Below are 12,051 nucleotides of genomic sequence, written 5' to 3'. Positions count from 1 at the left end.
TTGATGCCCTTATTTAATAACATAACGTGTATGTGTAAAACGCACGTTCACCAAGAAAGGTATCTTGGCACTGAATAACAGATGTTCATTGTTACCCAACTCCATGGTCCTCAATGTATCCACCTCAGAAGAATGAAATACTGAACAGACCAGCCAGGATGTAAAGCTGACCATGAGATCAAACTCAGGCCTTATAGTGGACACATAAGCCCACTGAGCCACCAGACCTGGCTTCCCTAATAAAGGGATGCAGAGGACTGCCATTCCTAGAATACAAAGAAAACACTGACCTGAATGTGCTACTCCACCATGATCCGGAAGAGCTTTGTTTCCATGCAATACATGAATCCTATGCATCGATAATTTCATGATAGATTTCGAGCGGTGTGCTTCCTTAACATCTGTTATCCTTCGATCACCTTAGCAATCGGAAAACCCTGAATAGTCACAACAGAATTTAAAACATAGAAGCCCATTCATGGTTATTGCATTTTAATTTGAGGCATGGCACAGCCCATATTACATTTAGAGCAAGCGCAGAAAATAAATGTAGAGTGGAAATACAGAGGGTCCCGCACAGCAATTTATCATCTTTGTACAAGACAGCTTTCAGCGTTCTTGATTCTTTTATACAGCAGATCATTTTGTCACTAGTGCAGGATCTGTGCCTGACATCCTGTTGCAATTATTCATATTGACAAAGCCATATTTTAAGCAGGACCTGCTCTTCTGTGAATGTCTCTCAGTGCCATAGGTGCGTTTAGTGTGGACGCACACCTGTGTCTGTCTCGAGAGCCCACCCCAACAGATGACAAACTAGTGCCAACTATTGTGCCCAAGTCTGCCCCACAGACTGATAAATACACTGGGACATGAACTATACACAGCCTACTGCCAGAGCCCATCCCATAATGAGTCTGCGGTCTAGCTCCAGATCTAACCCTTGTGCTCTTCCAGAGTCCACCCTACAGGCTCTAGTGCACCGACTCTTACCTGTGGATTGTAGGAGTGATCCCACGGAGTGGATATTCTTGTGCTTAACCCATACTGTTCTTCTAGTCGGCCAACTTCCCAAGGTGCTTGTTGCTGCTAAACCAGGACTCCCGTCTTCTTCCATCCTCTGGCAGAAAATACTTTAGGGTGCACCTATGACCAGCCAGTTGCAGGGTCCGATCCAACTAATAGGCATATTCTAGGGGTGAACTTTATGTCCAGAGATTGGCCAGAGTGTGTCCCATCATCATGGTACATGCTCAGGGCGGAGCACACTACCGCTGACATGCATTGTGTCAACGTTTTAAACACTCACTGTACATCAATCAATCTATGTTTTTGGCGTTCATGTTGTTAAGGGCATGAAGATAGCACCAGTTTTAATGTCATACAGCAGATAACTGTCTACTGTAGCACATATCTCTCGCTGTGTGCTTGACTCGTACTTTTATATCAACCTCACAAGGGAACAAGAACCCTCGGCTGCCTTTTTTTTTAATTCATTTCACGGGGGGAACAAATGCTCCAGCTCCACTTGTAACAGGGTCAGCAACCTACAGCCAGTGCCTGGGGTGTCACAGTGGGGGGGGGGTGGCGGGTTTAGGGTGGCGAGGTGTCTCAAAACAGTATACATAACAGACGATTAGCGTCCTAACACCTACCTTTACAGAAGACTAGGAGGCACCATAGCACACATGTATGCATCCACTTCTACCTGTGATTAATCGGAAATGGTGGGATCTATGCCTGTGAATGATGGACGGCTACTCTCACGCTGTAATAGAGACTCCAGCTCTCCAAACCATGACGCTGACAGTATCACTGCCCTATTTTGGATACTGCAATATACTACAATGTCAATGATTTAATATGGAGGGCTTTAGAGTAGTAAGCCCTGTGTCATGGGTCACAGTTCAGAAAGTTGATTACTGCCTGGCTTCCGTCTCCTGCTTCAGAGCGAGGTGGGGCAGGCAGCCTGGGACAAAAAGCCCAGACCTAAATACATTGATTTATTTAGAGATACAATAGTATCTCTAAATAAATTGATCTATTAATTATTTGTCCAGAAATCTGAAGGAAATAATTTCGCAGGGACGCAGACCCAGAGCCCTAATGGGAAAACCGCCCAAGCTCTAGAGACAAAGTTGTCTCCCTTATATAGTTAAGCAAAGGCATCTTGTTCCCATAGTCACATACAAGGCAGTCCATGATGATTTCCCTATTTAGACTTGCTTCCTGACTGTGCCAAATTGAGCACCACAATAACAGGGGTGCGAGGTGGATCTTGTCCTCATTACACTCCAGACCCAATTCCTGATGAATAGCAAAATGAGATGATGATAGAGGGACACCCAAGAGACAGCGGCACACTCTATTCTCCTCCTCTTGCACACTACTCACATCTCTATAACCCCGTAAACCTGTGCCGTGGGTGAAACTGGGCAGACACTGACTGATATAGATTTCGACCAAAGGAAGAATGGGCTTATTGCCAATCGAAGAAGGGAGGGAGATCAAAGTACCAACCGCCTGCAATTTCTTTTTTTCCAGTTGTTCCACATGAGATCCAGGTGCACCCACTATCAGACATTAAGCCTAAATATGGGAACTGGGTCGGTTTCTTAATGTCCCTTCCCTGATACTTATGCGTGAGTTTTAGCATTTCTAGGGCCACAGACCATAATAAAGGTTGTTGATCAATTGGTTTCTAGTTTTAAATGCATCATAAACAGCACAAAGGAAGTTATCAAGACTATTAGACTTTTGGTGGTCTTGGTAAGCAACACAGCGTCATCTGCATATAGGAGCTCTGGAAAAAATGTTTTGTTAGCCAAAGGGAAATTAACTTCACTGTTCTTGAAAGCAACTTCCAACACATTACTATGAAGTAAAAACAAAATGGGAGCCATCACGCATGCCTGGTGAACTTCCTGTTTCACTGAAAAAGAGGATGAGCACTCACCACCATCCCTTTACCTCATAGATGTAACCAGGTCCATATGAGGGCACTGCGAAAAGGCCACCAGATCCTCCTCAAAGCACAGTGTACTTAACATTACCCAAAGCTTGGATCTATTAAAACAATCAAATGGATGGAAGAGAAGAACCATGAATGCCAAATGGAGTGTACTGGATTTAGTGTACTTATACCTGGCTATTGGAACGTGTGAATTTAAATATTGTTCATTAGTACCAAGACTTTTTTTACAGCCAAATTGGACCTGAGAAAGAATATTTTTTACCATGGACTATAGGAACAACCTCTCCAATATTACTCTACCAATAATTTTAACAGTAGAGTCCAATAACGAGATTGGATTATAGCATTTTGGGTCAGGCGTATTTCCCTTTTTGAAAACTGGCACAATGGAGGAGTGCGAGGGAGATGCCCGGTTACTCACCGGTAATAACCATTACTCCGAGTCCTGGTCTCCCCGTCCCATTCCTGATGAAGTGAGCAGCTAGTCTGCTCTACAAAACCCCTACCTAGCTGAGCTGTTGGCATGGCACTTCCCCCTAGGATGACGTCACCATCACGTGACTACAAAGGGGGAAGTGCCGGAAGAATCATCCTGAAAATACCAAAGACAACAGAACGAAACACATACAATCACCCACAAACACCCCAAACCAGGGAGGGAGGGAAGCGCTCAGGAATGGGACGGGGAGACCAGGACTCGGAGTAATGGTTATTACCGGTGAGTAACCGGGCATTACCTCCTCGTCCTGTCTCCCCGTCCCATTCCTGATGAAGTGAGCCCATACCCAAGCACACGGTGATTGCAAGAAAAAAACAGACCAGAATAATGCAAGAAACAGGTCCATTTTAATCCACAAAAATAAGTACAAATCACAAATCATGTACAACAGACAGGACAGAAGCCCCAAAAGCAGCAGAGGCCGCCATCCCTAACTCCAGACGATAATGGGCAACAAATGTGTGGGGAGAAGCCCATGTGGCAGCATTGCAAATGTCCCTCAACAAGGCCCCTTTGAACATGGCCCAGGAGGAAGAAACACTCCGAGTCGACCGACCTTGAACAGAAGAAGGCAGGGGGCAGTGGACAGAATCATAAGCAGAAAGCACAGCGCCCTTGACCCAACGAGACAAGGTGGACAGAGAAGGGCGAAGCCCCAGACCCGACAGGCCATAGGTGACGAACAGGGAATCCACTTTACGAAAACCAGCCGTACGCTCCAAGTAGATGCTGAGAGCCCTCAGCACATCCTACGAATGGAGGAGCACCTCTTCAGGAGAAGAAGGAACCGGAAAAAACACCGGGAGAACAATATCCTCCTGACAGTGAAAGGAAGAAACCACCTTAGGAAGAAAGAACTGACTCGGACGGAGAATGACCTTGTCAGCGCAGAAGCGCAAGAAGGGGGGAGAAGCCATCAGCGCACCAATCTCACCAACCCTCCGCCCAGAAGTAATGGCCACCAGGAAAATTACCTTCTCAGAAAGGAACTTCAGGGCCACGGAGTCCAACGTCTCAAAAGGAGGACCCGTCAAAGCCCGCAGAACCAAGGGAAGATCCCAAGGAGGCACAGGCAAACGGGAAACAGGACGCTGAAGCAAGAAACTCCGCAGAAGGTGAGCCACCAACGGGGAGACAGAGGAAACAGAGGAACCCCGAAAGGCAAGAATGGCAGCCCACTGCGCCCGCAGGGAAGAAACAGCAAGTCCCAGGAGGAAACCATCCCGCAGGAAGTCCAACACCCTCACCGCCTCACAGGAGGCAGAAGAGAGACCCTTCCCAAGGCACCAAGAAGAGAAACTCTTGCAGTGACGGGCATATGATCTCAAAGTGGAAGGACGCCGAGAAAGCTGAAGACAATGGGCAACCTCCACCGAGCAACCCAGATCCAGCAAACTCAACCTCTCAAGTGCCAAACCCCCAGCCGGAGGCGACGCAGGGAGGCAAGGCTGAGAAGAGGAACCCTCAGAGGGGAGGGACACAGGGGAAACCGCCAATGAGGGCGAACAGAAAAGGCCAGCAGAAGGGGGTACCAAGACCGCCGAGACCACTCTGGAACAACCAGGAGAACCTCCGCCCGATCCCAATGAATCTTCCGGAGGACCCTCGGAATTAAGGCAAACAGAGGGAAGGCAAACAGCAGACCCCTCGACCAAGGAATCGAGAAAGCATCGGTGGCCCATGCCAGCGGAGAGGGAACGATGCTGCAAAACCGAGGAAGAAGGGCGGATTCCTCCGAGACAAAAAGATCCAGCCAAGGAAGGCCGAACCGGAGGACAATCAGATCGAATAGATCCGGGGACAGACAGATGGACACCGAGGACGGGAACACCCGGCTCAAAGAGTCCGCAGGCCCATTCTCCTTCCCCGGAAGATAGACCGCCGTCAGAGACAAGAGACTCGACTCGGCCCACAGGCCGATCTTCCGGGAAAGGAGCAACAGGGCACGACACATGCCGCCCTGGTGATTCACATAAGCACGAACCACCTGATTGTCGGTCTGCACAGAGACCGCCTGACCCCGAAGGAGAGGAGCGAACCAAAGAAGAGCCAACCAAGCCGCCCTCAACTCCTTCCAGTTCGACGACTGGAGGGACTCGAAGCTGGACCACCGACCCTGAGCCTTGGAGGCACCCAGAACGGCACCCCACCCCAGAGCACTGGCATCCGTGGACAAAACGACCACAGACTGACGAGGAAGGAGATCGAACCCCCGGGAAAGAGAGAGAGGGGACAACCACCACTGGAGATCCGCCCGAATCCCCGGAGTGACAGGGATCAGAGTCTCGTAGTCCAAGGAGGCAGGATCCCAGTGCGACAGGACATGATGCAACAGGGGGTACAGACGGAGCCTGGACCAAGGAAGGAGATGCAGAGTGGAAGCAATCTCCCCCTGACTCCGCAGCCAGAGACGGACAGACACCCGGGACTGGGACAGAAGCCAGGAAAGGTGACGAAACAAAGTCAACTGGCGCTCCTGCGAGAGAAAAACCATGTCCAAGTCCATGCGGAAAAGAGTCCCCAGGAACTTCAGGGACTGGGAGGGCACCAGGGAGGACTTCCTGTGGTTGATAAGGAACCCAAAGGACCCCAGCAGAAGACACACCTGGTCCACATCCGACAGAGCCTGCGAAAAAGAAGGAGAGACAATCAACCAGTCATCCAGGTATGGAAAAACCAGAAGACCCCTGGAATGAAGGAGACCCACAAGAGGGACCAAGAGCTTGGTGAACACCCTGGGCGCCGAGGAAAGGCAAAAAGGGAGCACCCGGAACTGATAGTGAAGGGTCCCCACAGCAAATCGGAGAAAACGCTGGTCTTCCGGATGTACAGGAACGTGCAAATTGGCATCCATGAGATCCAGGGACGCCAAGAAACCCCCCGGCAGGACCAGAGGCAGGATGGACTGGAGCGTCACCATCTTGAACGGACGATGGACAACGAATCGATTGACCCGCTTCAGATCCAAAACAGGACGAAGATCCGAAGTGTCCTTCTTTGAGACCTAAAAGAGGATAGAATAGCAACCCCTGCCCCTCTCCAGAGGAGGAACCTCCACAATAGCCCTCTTCACCAACAGGAGTCACACGCCTGCCAACAAAGCATCCCTGCGCAGAGGAAGACACAGCAGGGGAGTCTGAACAAAATCCAGAGGAGGAGGAGAGGAAAACTCGATCCGGCAACCTTCCGAAACAGTCAGAACTGCCCAGGCATCCGGAACCGACAACCACTGGGTGCGGAAGGACTGGAGGCGACCACCAACTGGCAAGGGCAGACAGCCATTGAGAAGAGGAGGAAGCAGGGGCGGCAACACCGGCAGCGGCCCGGGGCTTGGCACTTCCAGGGGCCCGCCGGCCATGACCCCTGCCTCGAAAGGGCTGAGAAGCGCCACGAGCAGGAGGCCCAAAAGCGCGACAATAACTAAATCCACGCCCCCGAGAAGGAGGACGGACCGGGGCCACCAGCTTGCGGTTCTCCGCCGAATGCTTGACCATGCCCTCCAGCTGAGGACCGAACACCTTCGAACCCTCAAAAGGCAACTTAAGGAGAACCGACTTCTGGGAAGAGTCCGCCTTCCAGGAACGCATCCAAATATGACAACGGGCAGCAATGGACGCACCAGTAGCAGCGGCCGCCGCCTCCAAATTGTCGAAGGAAATGTCCGACAGGTAACGCACCTGCAACTCCATCAAAGACAGAAGAGGCGCGGCATCCTCGCCGTCATTCAGCAGAACAGACAGAGACTGGAAGTCCTTAAGGAGCGACTGAACCATTTAGTTGGAATACGCAGTCGCCCGGACAGAGAAATTAGAAGCAGCATAGGATCGCTTCACCGCCCCTTCAACATGCTTATCCACAGTGTCCGCAGGAAGGGCGTCCTCAGAAACAACCAAACCCTGAGAGGAAAGGCAAGCCATTAAATTGTCCACTTTCACAGCCTGAGGGAACTCATCAGAAAAACCCTCAAGAGGGTAACGTCTGGACAGGAAACGAGGAAAAGAAGACTTGTCCACCGCCTTCCATTCGTGAGACAGCACATTGCGCACTGCACTATGCAAAGGCAAAGAATCCAGAGTAGGCTGGACATACTGCGTAAAAAAGTCATCCTCAACAACAGCATCCGCAGGAGGAGAAAAACCCAAGTTGGACCTCACATGGGCAAACAGTTCAGCGAGTTCAGCACCCTGAACAAAACAACCACGGACACCCTCATCCTCATCAGGACCAAAGTCTTCCATAGGATCAGCCTGCGCATCCAAAGAAACACGAGGCACCTTGGGAGGAGGCCCAGCCGCGTCCCTAGCCAGGAAAGCAGCAGCCACAGCCTCATTAATAATGAGGCGCACGGCATCCAGAGGGGTCGCAGAAGAAGAAGCATCCGAATCCATCGCGGAAGCAAAAATTCCAAACAACACTCCCAACAGGCATAAAAAAGGACAAAAAACATCCCAACAAGGACCCCAGATATAGCCGAGGGCCCGAACACCTGTGGGAGGAGAAAAAAACTGGGCCGGCATAAGAAGCCCAGCCAGCCGCCAAAATCGCCCCCTAAAGGTTGCAGGACACCAAACTCCATAGAAAAGCCCTTGCCCGCTAGAGCAGGGCGAAAAATGGACCGGAGAATGCCCAGGAACGGCCGCTGGAGCAGGCCAACCCAAGCCAGGTGTGCACCAGCAAGCACAAACAACAGAAACGGCCGCTAACGCGAGCCACGTAAAATAGTGCCCCTAAAAGAGAGACGGCCGCTAATGCGAGCCGCGTGAAACAAACAAGCCCCAAAACGGAGCCAGCGCGGGGGAAACGGCAGCGCATAAAGCACAGGCGGCCGCTAGTGCAGGCCGCCGCAAATACTAAATAAAACAGCAGGGAGACTTACCAGAACACAGGAAGATTCCAAACAGCACAGCCAGGAACGCGGTCGTAGACTGCAGAATGAAAAAAACAGGATGATTCTTCCGGCACTTCCCCCTTTGTAGTCACGTGATGGTGACGTCATCCTAGGGGGAAGTGCCAACAGCTCAGCTAGGTAGGGGTTCTGTAGAGCAGACTAGCTGCTCACTTCATCAGGAATGGGACGGGGAGACAGGACGAGGAGGTAATGGAAACTTTACCTTACTGGCATCCCATCTAGGCCAGGTTGTTTCTTTGATGGACTGTCAACAATGACATTGAATATATTCTCATGAGAAAATTGAATGTTCAGGGTAAACATGCAATCATCAGGTCCACTTACGTGAATGGGGTAAATGGACTGGGAAAATCTACTAAAATGATAAACCCATTCCTCCGGGCCCACATGTTTAATGACATTATTAGTGGCAGAACCTGGAGGGAGGCCAGCATGTACAACCTTGCAAATGGCCTGCTGATATTTAATTTGGCAGGCATGCAACAGGGCTTCCCATTTCTCCACCTTCATTCTATTCCTATGTGTCTGGGTATAGGCTTTCCTACAAGCATGTATCACCTTCTTATCCCGGGGGGTGTATTCAGTTCCTTACTCAGCTGGTTGTTGGCTTCTCTACGCGCCTTATCAAACCAAATTTTACTGCAGTTCTTTTAATTTCCTATGGGCTTCATAAACAGCTCCCAGATGTAAGAACTGAATTCCGTGAAGCTTGCCAACCTTACATTGGGACTGCATCCTCAGCTAAGCAAAGATTAATCAGACTCCCACACCACCCAACAACTTTATGCATAATCATCGTGGGGTTGGTGAAGTGCCATACCAATCTACACCCTACATCTTTTGATGAAATAGGCCACTTATATCCGCTTTTTCCTTTGGCCCTGCTACAAGGATGTTCAATACAAGCCTTATAGCATTGTGATTGCTGTATGTGATAGGCAAAACATCCTTGTTGGAAAAAAATGATTGCACACTTCTAGAAATAAAAATGTAATCAATTGTGGAACTGGGCCTCCAACCAGTATATGTAGGGACTCCCTATCGGTGTATGTTGGGACTTGGTTTGGCGTGTGATGAGTAATAACACTTTCCAAACGGTGGGCTGCCAAAAAGATAAGTAAAAGAACCTCCCTAGAATTCATTACTAACTCAAGACTATCATCAGGTGAGTTGGGAGGGAAAGAAGATCACAACAATGTAGGGGCTGACCCAAAATTTTCATTGAAATGACCACAAGAATCAAATTAAATGGCAACATAAATTTTTTGGGGCCAATGTATCCACAAACTCGAAAAGCTAACACAAAATCTGGTTATTACTAACTAAAAAATCATTATTATAAAAATAAATTAAAACCAGGCACAAGTTGTAGCCCTACTTCAAATAAAATACATATTCCCCTCTCCCCAGAGTGCAGCTTTACAATGTTGCAGCCAATGTTTACCTTGAAAGAATATGAGAGAGGACCCCACAAGTTCCAGGGAACAGGGTACTATTAACATTGAAAGTCAAAGGGCTATCCCTGGAAAAATTCGTATACAAGAGAGCCACCTCCAGAGTGTTGTTCTCCTATTTCACTCATTCACCACACACACTGAGTAACTCATCTAAATCACTGGACACTGACTAGAATATAACGTTTACAATCTTTTTTTATTAAAAATTGTACTCATTCAAAAATCAGTAAGAATTTCTACTGACAACATCAGATTAAAAACCATCTCATAGTGTTGACAAATTTACTGTTTTAAAAAACCAAGCACAATACAAATGCTAATGTATAACATATTAAAAAAGACAACAATGCATGTATATATGACATAAAACAATTTTTTAACATAAAAATCGAAAGGCGAAGTACATAGATCACAATCCGCAAAGGTAAACACACAGTATATTATCAGTCAAAAGCAAAAGAACATACAACATAACCCCCTTGTGTCACTAGAGCACTTGATACTGCTTCCGATTAATTGATTCAATAACCTTAGTCTAGATACAAAGGGATTTCCCGTATTATTAGTGTTATATCTCTAGAATCACCTAGGCTTTTTTGAATTCAGTTCAGAAAAAATGCGTCGACGCGTTTCAGTGTTGTAGCCCGTAGATATGGTCACACCTTCATCAGGACAGTATTTGTGTAAGGGGTCATCAGGTTCGAGCGACCGTTTCCTTTCTCTAGACTCTATGGTGTGGTTCTTTTATGTTTGAAAGTTCTCTCATTCCCTTGTCGGATCTTCTTATTGATTCGTTATATGACGGAAACTTTATTCTTCTCCTTTGTCGACAAAGACTGTATTTGCAGATCTTCCGTCTTTTACTTCTACCAAATGTTTGTTAAAATATTTTGATTTGCTCCAATTTATGATTTTTCATGGAGGTTCCTTGAATTCTTGGAGACACCTTCTTCCCCATGGTTTCTCGCTTAGCTTTAAAAATTTGCAAATGAACTTGCTGTTCAATTGGATTGAATTACAAAGAGCATAATCTTTGCTCCACATTGGTTTTTGTTCCTAGATGTGGTTGTACTGTGTATAGTAAAACTTACTGTGTATAGTATTGTTAAAATCTCATTAAGTGAGATGGATTCAATTGTTTGTATATATGAATGTGAGTATTGTAAAGTATTAATGTATGTGATAAATGTGTGTAAACTGTATGTGTAGTTCTGGGGAGATCAGATTCCTTTTATCTTTAAAAAAAAGAGAATTTTTGAAAAACTGGGTGATTAAATAACCCAATCACGAACAGAATATAGCGTGGTTTTTTCGCAAATAATTGAACTATAAGTGACAAGAACACTAGGTTATTACTGTTGATACAGCAACCTCTCAGGCATTCTGATTCTCTTGTCCTGACGATGATCCCATTACCGCCGTTGGGGATCAAAACGTCGACAACTACATCTTGACTCCAAAATCTTACTCATGATTAATGTGGAGCATAAGACGTTTTCCTTACTGTGACTACTGTAATTTAAGAATCACCAAAAAAGTCACTCTGCAGTTATGTGCCTGAAATCAGGAAATCTGTTGATTTCCAGAAGCCCTTCACTTCCTGCTCACTGCATAACACTACGCCGTTTCATGTTTATTGAATGTGTGTAAATAAATACAATACCTTCCATTTGGACAGTAACATACCCAACTCTGATAGTAGTTTTGTGGTTATGATTACATATTTTCCTTGATAGGGACCACTGCCTCCAATAACATACTGCTACCCTGTGGGCGTCCAGCTGCTTGGAATTCTGGTGCCCGAAGTCCTGGTTTGCAGTGTGGGTGTTTAGTTACCCCACAATGACGTGCTGTACTGCAGGCAGGGAAACATCTGGAACTACGCGGCCAGAGCCACAAGTTCTGGAAGCCTGAAAGCCTAACCACACTTGTCCGAACAACAAAGTTTCCTTAACCACGCATATGTGTGGTTAAGCTAATGCACTCTAGTGTTCAGAATGGGTGGGGACTTGGATGAAGAGCATCAGTAAGTTGACACAGGCAGGTAAGTGGGGCTGGGGCCAGGTTGGGGGGTACGTGGTAGTTTTCAGGGGTGGTCGGGGTTTGGAAAAGTTGTCAGGTCTTCCGGTGCGTTTGGGGTAGTTTTCAGGGGTGGTGGTTTGGTGTAGTTTTAAGGGGTGGTGGGGTAGTTTTCAGGGGTAGTGGGGGTTCG

This window comes from Lissotriton helveticus, chromosome 1_1 (assembly GCF_964261635.1).
Source record: "Lissotriton helveticus chromosome 1_1, aLisHel1.1, whole genome shotgun sequence".
In the NCBI taxonomy this organism is placed as follows: domain Eukaryota; kingdom Metazoa; phylum Chordata; class Amphibia; order Caudata; family Salamandridae; genus Lissotriton; species Lissotriton helveticus.
This window is presented reverse-complemented; position numbering follows the sequence as displayed.